General features: G+C 45.0%; 1 protein-coding gene across 7 annotated transcripts in view; it reads right to left on the bottom strand.

Annotated features, from left to right (window-relative positions):
* PKNOX2 (PBX/knotted 1 homeobox 2) overlaps positions 1-12,225 on the bottom strand; it is a 689,215-nt gene that overhangs the window by 500,526 nt on the left and 176,464 nt on the right. The window lies entirely within an intron of this gene.

Below are 12,225 nucleotides of genomic sequence, written 5' to 3' on the forward strand. Positions count from 1 at the left end.
TATATCAGGGCAACTTAAGGGCGGCTCTAAATTATATTGGCTTTGGTGGTCCTCTAGGGACTGCTCTGCTGGATAGCCAGAGCACACCCCACCAATTACCTCCTGCAGCCTGTCCAAGAACTCCCCACACCATCCAGAGGTTCTCTTACATCAGGGAAACCCTCAGTGCCCTCCTAGAGAAGCTCTCCATCTCCTTTGAGCTGGAGGGATGGGGCTGGGGTCAGGTGCTGGTCCATGGTGTTTACCCCCCTTTGGCTATTTGAAGGCTCTTACCCCCCTAACTGGTCTCCCTGCCTTGCTTGGGTATTCTGACTCTGCTGCTGGCGTTGCTCATCAGGTGACCTGCAGGTGCCATTTCCCCCTCTCCCTGGCTTCTCCTATTCCCTTCTCCCAATTCCACTCCCATCCTCCTCCCTTCTGTGCTCTGCTGCACTCTGGCTCCCTCGTTCTGCTCTAATGCTGCGTGATCTTCTCCTGGCCTCATGCCAAACTAGCCTCTCTCATCATTTACCTAAGGAACCCGCACTTTTAATTCACAAACCACAGGGACGTGGTGTTGCCAGCTCTTGAGAGTTTATTGTGAGACTTGGTGTTTTTCTTTAAGTCCCGGCTCCTGGGATTAGGTGAGGATCTCTATTTGGTGAGGATCAGCTTCCATTAAAAAATCAGAAAAAGAAAGGAAACCGCAGCATAACGTGAGGGTAACCTTAAAGGCTCGTAAACCAGAAGGCAAATAATAAGGCCCGAAGCTCCTGGTTTATTTTAAAGCTCCTGGTTTTTAAGTCAACCCCATGATTTTTGAGGCCTGACGAATTATTTTAAATCCACAGGGTTGGCAACACTGCGATGAATTTCTAAAAACACCCTACTCTAAAAAGACTCCCCAGGTGAGTATGTAGCTAAGCAAACAGCAACCACAAGGCAGCAATTGTTCTACACTCCCCTCTGCCTCCCTGCATTGTGTCTCATTAGGGGGAAATGCCTCTCCTGTGGAAGATGCCATGGAGGGGCAGAGTTCAACATCACAAGATCCCTGAAGGAAGTTATCCAGTAAATGACCCTCTGCTGGCAGCTGTTTGCGGGGCTCTGGACACCACTTTCCCTCCTAACCCACACATCTCAGAACAGCTTCTACACCAGAAGTTGCCTTTTCATTTTCTGGGCTGCCTGTAGTTCTTTCTCTGTAACAAAATTTCCGCAAAACCAACTTTGCTTATTCTGAATTGACAGTAGTGCCTAGTAGTCAGCCATGCCAGAGACCCTGCTAAGCGCTCTACAGAGTTCCCAGTCTAAATAGTCAAGACCCAGAGTAGGCTGAGGAAAGGCAGGATGATTATCCTCATGTTACAGATGGACCTGAGGCCCAGACAGAGTAAGGTCATGATGCAACAGGCACTGAAGTCAATAGAAAGACTCCAAATGACTTTACCAGCCATTGCAGCAATCATAACAGGTCGCAAAAGGAGTCCTTGGAACAAGAACTGAATACAGCTCTCCTGGATGCTAGGCCAGAGCAATAACCATGAGGCCATCGATACTTAAACCTCCAGCTAAATGTGAACTGCAAAGGGTTGTTTAAAAATTGCATTTGCACTTCCCCCCTCTTTGTAACTTCTTTGGGATGTAGTGGAGGCCTGGAAAGTTTGTTTTTAAAAGGTTTTTTCTCTGCTTGTTTTTACTGCTGAAATCTCAGGAATGTCCAGGCCTCTCTGCTTGGTTTGCAGGAGAACCTCTTGTGGGCCACACAGATGCTTATTGTGAGCTCCAGCACCTGCATTAAAGAGAGAGCAGGCTTCAATCAAAACTGACTTTCTCCCAGGTGTTCACTAGGCATTGGCATTTACACAGGTCTTATACAAACATGCAAACCTCAGAGTTCTAAGCAGTCAGTCTAAAACTCTTCCCTTCTCTGCTGCTCATCTCTGAGGCTTAGGTCTCTGTTGAGAGAAGACCTGAATCTCTAATGTCAAAACAAGCAGAAATCCAATGTCTTCCTTTTGTTTGGAGAAACTAGCCCTTTTATACCAAACACATAAAACTACCTTTAATTGTTAATTTCATCTCTTTCTACGTAAGGTCTGGCCCCCATTATCAGAGCTTCAGAGCACCACATAACCCTTAATTTGGCCTCACAACACCCCGGTGATGTAGGGACATACTATTGTTCCCATTGTATAGGTCGGAAACTGAGGCACAGGCTGACTAAGGCACAGATCCTCAAAGGGAAATCAGTGGCGCCTAGGAGCCTAAATACCTTTGAGGATCTGGAGCTAAGCGTCTTGCCCCAAGTCACACTAGGAGTCTGTGGAAGAACAGACCTTAATCACTGAACCATCTGTCTCTAGTGCACAGCAGCTTTCACCCTTTGTTATCTAGATAGCTGTTAAACAGTTCCCGGTGCTCTGGCAAATGGTGGTAGTTATATAAAGTCAATGAACAGCCCATGTGCAGGGTGTTATGTTACATACTCTCTATATCAGTGAAAAGAAAAGGAGGACTTGTGGCACCTTAGAGACTAACCCATTTATTTGAGCATGAGCTTTCGTGAGCTACAGCTCACTGCATCGGATGCATCCTGTAGCTCACGAAAGCTTATGCTCAAATAAAGTGGTTAGTCTCCAAGGTGCCACAAGTCCTCCTTTTCTCTATATCAGTGGTTTTCAACCTGTGGACCCGTGGAGATCTGCAGACTATGTGTAAAATTTCTAAAGGGGTCTGCACCTCCATTCAAATTTTTTTAGAGGTCCTCAAATGAGAAAAGGTTGAAAGCCACTGCTCTATATTATATATTTTGTAAAGTGGAGCGTATGGGGCCACACACTCTGTATCTGAACTAGCCATTGTACAAATGGAGATATCAGGCCACATTTCCAGCCCCAGTTCTGGCCTGAGATGCAGGGAACAGAATCTGGCCTTCACTGTCCAGCTGAGAACTCTCCTGGCCAGGGAGCGCTCAGCTGTGGTAAAACCAGCATTACAACGCTTCTACCAAATGCCCCCATCGCTACCTGGCATAGGAGGAGAAGGGGCAGAGCCCATTGCTCAGGTGATGTATGGTCCCAAAGCCAGCTGGCATACGTATCAGCCATTGGCACAGATTACCAAGGGAGGGGGTCCGTTGGGTTCTTTATCGCTTACAGTCTTCTAGACTACGTGTCTTTCTAAAAGACCGACTCTAGTTCCCTCACAAGCTTTTTCCTGGGTGAGGTTCTCTCGTCTGTGTTTTCCAACGGGTCACAGGGACCATTGACTCAATGTAAGCGTGTTCTGTGGGTCAGTTAGGGTTGTCAGAGGAATGTGTCAGGTGAATTTTCCCATATCACTAGTGTCCATAACCAAATATATGAGAAGTAGGAGTAAAATAATATATTGCTCACATCTTTTGGATACGTAAGCACGTCACGGCATGAACCGTCTTCACTGGCATAGTGGCAGCATTTAAGAAGTATCACATCGTAATAAATAAAATCTAAGTAATCTCACTGCCAGGTAACAATGATCCATATTTCATAGCTGTGACATCTGTGAAATCAATAGTTATGAATTATAAGTATGATTTATAGTCATCAATATGAAATGATATTGATATGGATATTGATCTGAGTCAATATTCATCAATAACTAATAATGAATTAATTTTAATTAATATTAATTTTAAAGCCTTTTAACGAGCAGCATTGCAGGAAAGGCAATTGTATGTGAATTGACTGGGTTTTCTCTAATATCCCATAATAAGCAGAGCTATCTCTAAATAAAACTGCAAAGTATAAAAACACCTCTGGATTTTTTTACATAGTTAAGAACGATATGGAGGGAATTTTCCAAAGTGCTTTGAACCACCTAATACTGACTCATGAAAATGGATGCGTCAATCTTTCCTACATGGAACTGAAATACTATGAACCAAGCCAAGTAGTAATAATGCTAAAACCCAACATGCAGGGAGGGACATTTGGTGGATTATTTTAAATCCTGGTTCAAAATCTTGAGAGAGCCTTTAAGTGTGTAAAAAAAAACAAAAAAAAAAAAACACAGAGATAAATTGGGAATAAACATCTACCAATGTCCCAAGTCTTTGGTGATTTTACAAAGCACTCAGATTCACTTTCATGGTCATTTAAACCTCTGGATGTGAGTGTAGACTTCCAGTGTACTGTTATCTGAACAAATTTATTTGACCATAAGCTTTCATGAGCTACAGCTCACTTCATCGGATGCGATGAAGTGAGCTGTAGCTCACGAAAGCTTATCCTCAAATAAATTTGTTAGTCTCTAAGGTGCCACAAGTACTCCTGTTCTTTTTGCGAATACAGACTAACACGGCTGCTACTCTGAAACCTGTTATCTGAACAGGGACCTCAAAAGAGAAACACACATATCATAATGATTCTGTGTCATTACATAGAGCTCTTACTGGAGTAAAACTGGGATTAGTTTATGACTAATCAGAGGTGAACTGCAGGCCCCCAGTGTGCACAGCAACCAAACAAACCATCTTCTATATGTGTTGTTTTAATTGTGGAAGTTTCTGTGAAATACATTAGGTTCTGCCATTTCTTACAGATTCTGTTACAAACTACCTTCATCATCAACGCTGAACTGATTAGCTCTAATCAGGGCCCAATTCAGATACAATTCCCTTCACCCCCATGTCCACAACTCTGCTTATCCAGAAATGCCAGCAAATCAGCTATATATATATATAAAATCATGCACAGCCCTTGCTGCTTGAAACCATTGACTGGCTCAGAGATATTTTTATCACTAGGTATTTGCTGGAAGGGTGCTGGGCAGTATGTATCTCTGGCTTATGTTCAGAAAGGATTCAGGGAGACCCTTTCAACGGCACATTCTTTTAGGGAAGGTCCCCTATTTCTTGGCATCAGTAAAACAGATTTTTGCTGAATTAATACCAATGAATAGAAGGAAAAGTACAGAACAACCTATGATACTCTGTATAAAAAGTAGGGCTGACTGAACTGATCCATCTGGGACACCAAGTTGTTATCCTTGAAAATGATCTTTTCATGCAAAATGACAGCCATTTGCAAACCAGGTCAGTCTGTGGTTTAAATTAACACAAAAGAGACACTTGGAATTTGTCTAGATCCATGAAGGACTTTGGTGACTAACTGCCACTGTAGCCTAAGTACAAGTACATTTAGGCACCACTGACTGAGATCCTCAAAAATCCCACTCAGCTGCTACCTAACTCTGTAGGTGCCTGAAGTCCCTCAGCACCTACATTTCCACTGTTAAAGTTCCTGAAATCCCCAAGCTTCTGCCAGTGACCACATGCTAGGCCACCTCCCAACAAACATCTGCACGCCAAGCTCACACCACAGTCCCAGCAAGTATTCCCCCACCTGACAAGCCTGCTGGGCTCAAGACAGTGAATGTTCTCAGAGCATGTCTAACCCTCCACAGAAGAATCAGCCAAGGAGGCTGTGGTGGGTCCCACCCCTTTATAACTTTTAGTACATTGGTTAGTGCACTCACCCAGCATGTAGGAGAACCAGGTTCAATTCCACTGTTGCCAGACATGGAAAAAAGCATTTGAACTTGAGTCTCCACTCTCTATGTAGAGGGCCTGGGATAAGGGTTGTCTGGGGCAGGGCTCTCTCAGTTTCTCCAATTAAATAGTCATTGGACCAAAATGAGAGTCAAAATGACTATATATCTTAGTGGGTAGGGCAATCTCCTTGGTGCGGGAGACCCAGATCCAGTCCCTCTGCCCCAATCACTATTGAATGATTTATACACAATGGAACAACTTCAACAGGAGAGCCTGAGAGTAACCCAGAGACCAGTGGTTAGAGAGAAGGACACAAGTTCAAATCCCCGCCCTGACCAGGCAAAGGGGGAAGATGAACCTGGGTCTCCCACACTGCAGGTAAGTATCCAAACCCTGGACTAAAAGTTATAAGGGGAGTGCAGGGCAAGTCATCCCCCGCATTTCCTGACAAGAACAGTTTAGACACCTGACTCCAGAAGAGGGTTCCTGGCTCTGAATCCCAAGCAGAGATGGCTGCACACCTCCAGCCAGGCCTTAGACGCCTAACTCCCTTTGTGGGGTGGGGCTTTGACCACACCCCTCTCCTCAGATTTTCCTGTTGTCTATCTTGGGCAGCACCTCACTCAGCTTGCTGACTTTGGTGTATCCCCTTACTAGGTGCCTCGCTCTCCCCATGCATTGTACAGGGAGCGTGGGTGCTTACCTCAGGACTATGCAGTGTTGTTGTAGCCATGCTGGTCCCAAGATATTAGAGAGACAAGATGGGTGAGGTAAAATCTTTGACTGGACCAACTTCCATTGGTGAGAGAGACAAGCTGATGAGCCACACAGAGCCCAGAACTATGAATTCCACTGCATGGCTGGGCACCTACAAGTTAGGTGCTGCAAAGCTGAGCCTTGCAACACGTAAGTCCATTTGTGTATCTGGGCTCAGCAATGATCTGAAGTGAGGAATACTTGACAGATCCCCATAAACAGGAAAGCACAACAAAATTAAAACAAAAATCAAATCCCAGAAAGAGACAGATGTCACTTTACACCATAAAGAATGCAGTAAATATTTGTGTTTATAAAAGTTGAGCTCTTGAACACCAGGACAGGAATTCTCTTTCTTCATCCACCTCTCCTCACAAACAAAGACAAAGTCATCACTAAAACTAACTCTAAGATTTGCCACAATTTAGTACACTGGGACTTGAAATACTGTCTATATCTTGAGCCAATGAACCTGCCTATAAAAATGTGAAAGGAAAATAAAAGATGTTGATGAAAAGGGGAAAGAGAAGAAACGAAGTCCTGTTTTTATCTGCTGTGGGTCACTGAACTTCCCGGCTCCTTGTTCAGCCCCACACTTGCCTGCTCACTCATCACAAACACTGCTGAGACCATCAAACTCACGGCACCTGGAACAGCAGCTGTGGTGCAGCCATTCATAGATCCATAGATTTTAGTATCAGAAAGGGACCCTTCTGATCACTTAGTTTAACCCATAACTTTGGGTTGATGAGATCTTTCTGAAAGACAGCCAATTTTGATATTAAAATTTCAAGTGCTGGAGAATCCACCCCATCCCTCTGTAGGTTGTTTCAATGGCTAAATAATTAGCTTCATTGTTAAAAATGTGTTTTCTGTTTCCAAATTGAATTGGTCTAGCTTCAACCTTCAGCAATTAGATTTTGTTCTGATTTTATCGGATAGATTAAAGAGTCATCTATTATCAGATGGCTTCTCCCTATGCAAGTATTTATAGACCAGGATCAAGTCATCTCTTAACATTCTCTCTACTACGCTAAATAGATTGAACTTCCCAAGTGTTTCACTGTAAAATAAGCTTTTTAACCCTTGGATTGTTTTTGTGACTCTTCTATGAACCTCCTTCAATTTTCCAACATCCTTTTTAAAGTGTGCAGACCAGAACTGGACACACTATTCCTGTAGTGGTCTCACCAGTACCATATCCAACTCAATAGCCCCCATTTATAGATATAAGCATTGCTTTTTGCCCTTTTGGCCACAGTGTCACACTGACAGCTCATGTTCAGTTGGTCACTCATCATATCAGCTAAATCCTTTTTGGAGTCACTGCTCTCCAGAACACAGAACCCCATCCGGTAAGTGTGAGCTACAGTCTTTGTTCTTAGAATTATGACTTTGTATTTGATTGTATTAAAATGTATGTCATTTGTGATCACTTACTGAACTATCCATATCACTTTCCAGAACTGACTTGTTCTCATTATTTACCTCTCCACCAATTTTTGTGTCAGCTGCAAGCTTTATAAACAATGATTTTATATTTACTTTCATATTTCAATAAAAACACTCAATACCACTGGGCCTAGAACATATGCCTAGGAACACCCCCGTCAACAATGACTCACCACCAGTGACCACGTTCTGCGATCTGTCACTAGATAGAGAGAAACAGAGTCACAGAATCACCTCCTGAACCTCACATGGGGCCTGATCCTACCACGTACTGAGGCCACTTGAGAGGTACTGAGTTAATCATTGGAAGTGTGAGTACTCAGTAGCAGCCAGGATAAGTCCTCGTGGACAGCAGGAGCCAAAGTCTGATCTCACCTACATTGGTTTTACTGATTTACAGAGCATAGATAAGAGTAGACTCAGGCCCTAGGTAGCCCAGGATTAAAAGCATCATTATTATCTTCCTAGAGCAACCAGTTCTGAACATTTCTAGATCTATTCCCATGCTCATCTTCACAGCTCTTGCACCTTGGTTACAGAATCACAGACAGTAAAATCAGACATGGCCCTACTGGTGTAGATGCACTTGTAACGATCTGATTATTTAAATGCATTGATTTTGTACGTAGCTTTCTTATGGATATTGATAACATCATTAAAGTGAATGGATATTCTGGCATTTATTATGAACAAGGTCCAGACATAACAGATGTACTTTATTAAGAGAGGCTGGGGTGTTCAAGTGGTTATTTTTGTTTTTGTGTCTATTTTAGCTGGATATGTTGTGTCGGGGTTGCCGCATGCATGTCTGTTGCCGTTACATGTGTTAGTGTGACTGTGAGGGCTGTAGGGGTGATTGTCACTGTTGCTGGGCGTAAGTTGTGTATGGATTGTACTATGTGTGTTTTAAAAGAAGAACATGTTGTTAATTAGCAACACAGAGGAACCCTCTGCTCTTCATCTGCCCCTTAGCGCAAAGAGAGCAGCTAAAAGGGCACTGGAAAGAGTTGAACAGACAGACAACAAGGCCCCTCGTTCCTGCGCTGAAGGCGAGCTCTAGCACTAGGCAAAGAAGGAAAAGCACAGCATGAGGGAACGTGGCCAGCCTGGCCCTTCAGAGGTGAGGCGCTCTCTGGATGTTTGCTCACCGCCCCTTCTGCTCTCGAACTGCAAGCTGGTATCACTCGTGTTCCTGCTATTCTAGTCACTATTCCATCTGAAACACTGCCACGCAGCTCCCAGAACCAGGGACCGTCTGGTTAATAACATGGAGCTTTTCAAGCCTAAATCTCCTCACCCAATTCTGCCAGTTTGTTAGCAAGTACAGAGAGGTCTGCGGGTTAAGGGGAAACGGGAGTGCGCTAACCCAGCGCTCTGCAGCCCCATACTCTTCAGCTGAGCTAACTCCACAACTCGCTTGAGGAGGGGAACTGTGCTGAGAAAGTGGACCTTTGGCTGGTTGCTATAGAAACCGACATACCACAGCTCTGACCCCAGAGAGGTTTAGCGCTCGCCTCAGCAGGGTTGCCAGCAGCTGGACTGCAGCTGTTCCAGAGGTAGAGGGGCCTGAGTGGAAGGCAGAAATCCCTGCCCGACTGAGCACAGAATGACCATGGCCAAACCGAGTTGCCCCCCGGTTATTGCTATTGACTGAATATTTGTTTCAAGGCAGCAGCATGCTCTGTGCTGAACAACGCATAAACCTGACGACCGTTCCTGCCCCAAAGAGCTTATCACCACTCCGAGACAGCGGGACACAGTGGGGAACGTGGGGCAGTCAGTGACTTAAAGCTTTGTTCACTTCACTCCACGCTAATAAGAACATGCTCGTTTCTCCTGGCCTTCGTAGAAGGAGTGCGGTTTGACCAAGAGCTGCAACGAGGCCATGCCTTGTGCACAGACGAAAGCTAGCGAACAGAAAAGGGCATCCTTCCCACAGGCAGCAGCACGTATCTTCAATGCGAAGCTCCTTGCAGAACTCAGAGAGAAGCTGTCCCTCGCTCTGATAATGCTCTGTGCAGGGGGGCTTCTCCAACCCTGCCATTTTCATGAGTTCTTTGCCTTCTTTCTGAAAAACATCAACGCCACTGATAAATCCTAATGCCCCTGAGCTGGCAGCTAGTACCCAGGCAATCCAGCTACTACACTTCATTCATCCAGATCTTTATTTTAATAATCTTGATGTCAGAGATAGAACAAACACTCAGTTTAAGGAGTAAATTGTTCTGTGCTGGATACTTGGAGCAGTTTAGAGAAAAAAGATTAAAATTTGTTTCAACTAGGCATTTTCTGTAGTGCCCATAATCCCTTGCTCTCCCCAAGTGGTCTTATGCAAACAGCGCCAAGCAGGCTGCCTATAAATGGAGAGCAGCAGGGCTCTGGTCAGGCTAATCTGTGCTGGGATTTTAAATAAATACACTAAATGCAAGGAGAGGTGAGATAGCTTTTGCACAGGAGCCTAGTATCAGTGTCATCAATCAGCAACTTCCTGGAGTACAGAACACTATTCATTCCACCACATTTCTTTGCCTGCCCCACGTCCCGTCCGCCCATGCTGCTGCCCAGAGAGCTGACGGTTCTTCTTTAAACATTAATTTTAAAAAGGCACAAATGCAGTTTGCAAGCCTGCATTACCAGGTTCCTTCAGCTGTCAGAGCTCATGTGCACTCATGTAAAGCTCCTCAGGTGAGTTATTTATACTGTACCTGCAGCTCTAAAGGACAAGTTTAGAGTGACCCACTCCTCCATATGCCCCTCTGAACAGAGCCCTGCTGGCTATTCACTGACACTCAGCCTTGGAATAGAAAATAAAGTAAACTTAGTAACAACTTTATTATGCATGTGTCCGATGAAGTGGTATTCACCCATGAAAGCTTATGCTCCAATACGTCTGTTAGTCTATAAGGTGCCACAGGACTCTTTGCCAACTTTACTATAAGATACCCAAACAAGACAGGAAGCAACTTACCACATCAGACAGAGTGTACTTAAAATTTTGAAGAGAGGTCACTGATTTGGGCTTTCTCAGTTTGGGGAGTTCCCAAGCTGAGAGACCATGAGCCTCATTTTCAGAGGTGCTGAGTACCCACAACTCATTGAGGGCTCCACATCTCTGAAAAATCAGCCCATAGGTGCCTTGACTTGGGCATCCCAAAACGGAGGCACCTAAAATCAGTGGTTACTTTGGATAGGGCTGAATGATCCCTTTCCTGTTACAATCAAACTGCCTGAGGGAAGCCCGATGCCAGTGGTGCAAGTAGGCCGGTCTGGTCCGGTCCACCATAGCAGTAAGATATTTATAGCTAGTACAGAGCACCGTAAAGACAGAGAAGGAGCCTGCCTCCAGCCCCGCCTCCAGCCACCTCTCCTGAGTCCTCCTGCCTGGGGTCTGTGGAGCAGAAGTCTCCGGCGCAGTGGGAGGACAGAGGGCCCCCCCAGGTAACATGGGATGGATGTGGATCATGGGGAGGGGATGAGGAGTGCATGGGGGCCCCAGGCTGGGGGCAGGGTAGGGAGGAGCCATGTGGGGGTCACATGGGGAGGTCACAGCGTACCGGCAAGAGTCCAGCGTACCGGCAAGAAATCATTTCTCCTTGCACCACTGCCTGAGAAAAGCAGCACTCAGTGAGCCTGAGATGGGATAAGTATCAGGGGGTAGCCGTGTATCCACAAACGTCTGTAGCCACAAAAACAACAAGGCGTCCGGTGGCACCTTAAAGACTAACAGATTTATTTGATCACAAGCTTTGGTGGGTAAAAACCTCACTTCTTCAGATGCACGGAGTGAAAGTTACAGATGTAGACATAAATATACTGACACATGAAGAGAAGGATAAGAAATCCTTTAGGAAGCAAACTCCCCCAGAATCCCATCCAGGCTGAACTTTCTCTCAACTGGAATTCTTCCTCTGGTTAGCCACGTATCAACAGGTCAAACAACCCTTAGGCTGGAAAAGTGCCTGTCTCAGTGCAAGACCAAATTCCAGCTGTAAAAAGCAAATTCAAATGTGGTTTGTTCTCCTGCTGCCCTTGGGCCTGACACCAATATTCTCTGTTCTGTCCAGAGAAGGAAAGCGGGTAACACTGAATGTGCACACTCAATTCACGCATCACTGATTTTTCAGCAAGCCTTGCGTGCCCTCTGTCACTCAGTGATTGCAGCCCACTAGCCCAGCTGGGATTGTTTCAAAGGCTAAGCGGGCATTCAATAACAAGGGATATTTTGAGCAACAATAAATAAATATTCAGTGTAGATTAAACTTTGGCTTGTCACCCTTTTATTATTAGTTCCTGACTTTTCTCTAGCCACCCTGTTCCTGAGGATATTGGTTCCCCTGATAATGAGGTGGAGGCCATCCAAACCATACAGTTCCTTCTTCCCACAGAAGGTACAATGTTCCACAAAAACCTATCCTTCCCCACTTCCTTAGTTCACTTCTCGCATCTTCTGCCTCTGTCTTCCTTTGCTATGTAGAAAGGAGAAGCCAAGCACCACAGACCAA

The sequence above is a fragment of the Lepidochelys olivacea genome (assembly GCF_965140295.1).
Source record: "Lepidochelys olivacea isolate rLepOli2 genome assembly, chromosome: 22".
NCBI classification, from domain to species: domain Eukaryota; kingdom Metazoa; phylum Chordata; order Testudines; family Cheloniidae; genus Lepidochelys; species Lepidochelys olivacea.